Source organism: Protomyctophum bolini, assembly GCF_963924005.1.
Source record: "Protomyctophum bolini genome assembly, chromosome: 14".
Lineage (NCBI taxonomy): Eukaryota > Metazoa > Chordata > Actinopteri > Myctophiformes > Myctophidae > Protomyctophum > Protomyctophum bolini.
The window spans coordinates 20491710-20496304 of NC_137875.1; positions in this window are offsets into that span (position 1 = coordinate 20491710).

Sequence of the window (4595 nt, forward strand, 5' to 3'; positions counted from 1 at the left end):
AATGATGAAAAACTGCGCGCTATAGTATGCCGTACGATATGGGCTATAGCCCACGGTCCAAAATGATGAGAAACGAGGCTAACTTTTTTTTTCAAAATTTCAAAAAACATGGGCTATAACCCATCGTTTTTGTCATTTTGTCATTTTTTTCAAATCTTCAAAAATGATGAAAAACTGCGCGCTATAGTATGCCGTACGATATGGGCTATAGCCCATGGTCCAAAATGATGAGAAACGAGGCTAACTTTTTTTTTCAAAATTTCAAAAAACATGGGCTATAACCCATCGTTTTTGTCATTTCGTCATTTTTTTTAAATCTTCAAAAATGATGAAAAACTGCGCGCTATAGTATGCCGTACGATATGGGCTATAGCCCACGGTCCAAAATGATGAGAAACGAGGCTAACTTTTTTTTTCAAAATTTCAAAAAACATGGGCTATAACCCATCGTTTTTGTCATTTCGTCATTTTTTTCAAATCCTCAAAAATGATGAAAAACGGCGCGCTATAGTATGCCGTACGATATGGGCTATAGCCCATGGTCCAAAATGATGAGAAACAAGGCTAACTTTTTTTTTCAAAATTTAAAAAAACATGGGCTATAACCCATCGTTTTTGTCATTTCGTCATTTTTTTCAAATCCTCAAAAATGATGAAAAACGGCGCGCTATAGTATGCCGTACCATACGGGCTATAGCCCATGGTCCAAAATGATGAGAAACGAGGATAACTTTTTTTTTTTTAATTTCAAAAAACATGGGCTATAACCCATCGTTTTTGTCATTTCGTCATTTTTTTCAAATCTTCAAAAATGATGAAAAACTGCGCGCTATAGTATGCCTTACGATATGGGCTATAGCCCACGGTCCAAAATGATGAGAAACGAGGCTAACTTTATTTTTCAAAATTTCAAAAAACATGGGCTATAACCCATCGTTTTTGTCATTTCGTCATTTTTTTCAAATCCTCAAAAATGTGGAAAAACGGCGCGCTATAGTATGCCGTACGATATGGGCTATAGCCCATGGTCCAAAATGATGAGAAACGAGGCTAACTTTATTTTTCAAAATTTCAAAAAACATGGGCTATAACCCATCGTTTTTGTCATTTCGTCATTTTTTTCAAATCTTCAAAAATGATGAAAAACTGCGCGCTATAGTATGCCGTACGATATGGGCTATAGCCCACGGTCCAAAATGATGAGAAACGAGGCTAACTTTTTTTTTCAAAATTTCAAAAAACATGGGCTATAACCCATCGTTTTTGTCATTTTGTCATTTTTTTCAAATCTTCAAAAATGATGAAAAACTGCGCGCTATAGTATGCCGTACGATATGGGCTATAGCCCATGGTCCAAAATGATGAGAAACGAGGCTAACTTTTTTTTTCAAAATTTCAAAAAACATGGGCTATAACCCATCGTTTTTGTCATTTCGTCATTTTTTTCAAATCTTCAAAAATGATGAAAAACTGCGCGCTATAGTATGCCGTACGATATGGGCTATAGCCCACGGTCCAAAATGATGAGAAACGAGGCTAACTTTTTTTTTCAAAATTTCAAAAAACATGGGCTATAACCCATCGTTTTTGTCATTTCGTCATTTTTTTCAAATCCTCAAAAATGATGAAAAACGGCGCGCTATAGTATGCCGTACGATATGGGCTATAGCCCATGGTCCAAAATGATGAGAAACAAGGCTAACTTTTTTTTTCAAAATTTCAAAAAACATGGGCTATAACCCATCGTTTTTGTCATTTCGTCATTTTTTTCAAATCCTCAAAAATGATGAAAAACGGCGCGCTATAGTATGCCGTACGATATGGGCTATAGCCCATGGTCCAAAATGATGAGAAACGAGGCTAACTTTTTTTTTCAAAATTTCAAAAAACATGGGCTATAACCCATCGTTTTTGTCATTTCGTCATTTTTTTCAAATCCTCAAAAATGATGAAAAACGGCGCGCTATAGTATGCCGTACGATATGGGCTATAGCCCATGGTCCAAAATGATGAGAAACAAGGCTAACTTTTTTTTTCAAAATTTCAAAAAACATGGGCTATAACCCATCGTTTTTGTCATTTCGTCATTTTTTTCAAATCCTCAAAAATGATGAAAAACGTCGCGCTATAGTATGCCGTACGATATGGGCTATAGCCCATGGTCCAAAATGATGAGAAACGAGGCTAACTTTTTTTTTCAAAATTTCAAAAAACATGGGCTATAACCCATCGTTTTTGTCATTTCGTCATTTTTTTCAAATCTTCAAAAATGATGAAAAACTGCGCGCTATAGTATGCCGTACGATATGGGCTATAGCCCATGGTCCAAAATGATGAGAAACGAGGCTAACTTTTTTTTTTCAAAATTTCAAAAAACATGGGCTATAACCCATCGTTTTTGTCATTTCGTCATTTTTTTCAAATCTTCAAAAATGATGAAAAACTGCGCGCTATAATATGCCGTACGATATGGGCTATAGCCCACGGTCCAAAATGATGAGAAACGAGGCTAACTTTTTTTTCCAAAATTTCAAAAAACATGGGCTATAACCCATCGTTTTTGTCATTTCGTCATTTTTTTCAAATCTTCAAAAATGATGAAAAACTGCGCGCTATAGTATGCCGTACGATATGGGCTATAGCCCACGGTCCAAAATGATGAGAAACGAGGCTAACTTTTTTTTTCAAAATTTCAAAAAACATGGGCTATAACCCATCGTTTTTGTCATTTCGTCATTTTTTTCAAATCCTCAAAAATGATGAAAAACGGCGCGCTATAGTATGCCGTACGATATGGGCTATAGCCCATGGTCCAAAATGATGAGAAACAAGGCTAACTTTTTTTTTCAAAATTTCAAAAAACATGGGCTATAACCCATCGTTTTTGTCATTTCGTCATTTTTTTCAAATCCTCAAAAATGATGAAAAACGGCGCGCTATAGTATGCTGTACGATATGGGCTATAGCCCATGGTCCAAAATGATGAGAAACGAGGCTAACTTTTTTTTTCAAAATTTCAAAAAACATGGGCTATAACCCATCGTTTTTGTCATTTCGTCATTTTTTTCAAATCTTCAAAAATGATGAAAAACTGCGCGCTATAGTATGCCGTACGATATGGGCTATAGCCCATGGTCCAAAATGATGAGAAACGAGGCTAACTTTTTTTTTCAAAATTTCAAAAAACATGGGCTATAACCCATCGTTTTTGTCATTTCGTCATTTTTTTCAAATCCTCAAAAATGATGAAAAACGGCGCGCTATAGTATGCCGTACGATATGGGCTATAGCCCATGGTCCAAAATGATGAGAAACGAGGCTAACTTTATTTTTCAAAATTTCAAAAAACATGGGCTATAACCCATCGTTTTTGTCATTTCGTCATTTTTTTCAAATCTTCAAAAATGATGAAAAACTGCGCGCTATAGTATGCCGTACGATATGGGCTATAGCCCACGGTCCAAAATGATGAGAAACGAGGCTAACTTTTTTTTTCAAAATTTCAAAAAACATGGGCTATAACCCATCGTTTTTGTCATTTCGTCATTTTTTTCAAATCTTCAAAAATGATGAAAAATTGCGCGCTATAGTATGCCGTACGATATGGGCTATAGCCCACGGTCCAAAATGATGAGAAACGAGGCTAACTTTTTTTTTCAAAATTTCAAAAAACATGGGCTATAACCCATCGTTTTTGTCATTTCGTCATTTTTTTCAAATCCTCAAAAATGATGAATAACGGCGCGCTATAGTATGCCGTACGATACGGGCTATAGCCCATGGTCCAAAATGATGAGAAACGAGGATAACTTTTTTTTTTTTAATTTCAAAAAACATGGGCTATAACCCATCGTTTTTGTCATTTCGTCATTTTTTTCAAATCTTCAAAAATGATGAAAAACTGCGCGCTATAGTATGCCGTACGATATGGGCTATAGCCCACGGTCCAAAATGATGAGAAACGAGGCTAACTTTTTTTTTCAAAATTTCAAAAAACATGGGCTATAACCCATCGTTTTTGTCATTTCGTCATTTTTTTCAAATCCTCAAAAATGATGAAAAACGGCGCGCTATAGTATGCCGTACGATATGGGCTATAGCCCATGGTCCAAAATGATGAGAAATGAGGCTAACTTTTTTTTAAAAAATTTCAAAAAACATGGGCTATAACCCATCGTTTTTGTCATTTCGTCATTTTTTTCAAATCTTCAAAAATGATGAAAAACTGCGCGCTATAGTATGCCGTACCATACGGGCTATAGCCCATGGTCCAAAATGATGAGAAACGAGGATAACTTTTTTTTTTTTAATTTCAAAAAACATGGGCTATAACCCATCGTTTTTGTCATTTCGTCATTTTTTTCAAATCTTCAAAAATGATGAAAAACTGCGCGCTATAGTATGCCTTACGATATGGGCTATAGCCCACGGTCCAAAATGATGAGAAACGAGGCTAACTTTATTTTTCAAAATTTCAAAAAACATGGGCTATAACCCATCGTTTTTGTCATTTCGTCATTTTTTTCAAATCCTCAAAAATGTGGAAAAACGGCGCGCTATAGTATGCCGTACGATATGGGCTATAGCCCATGGTC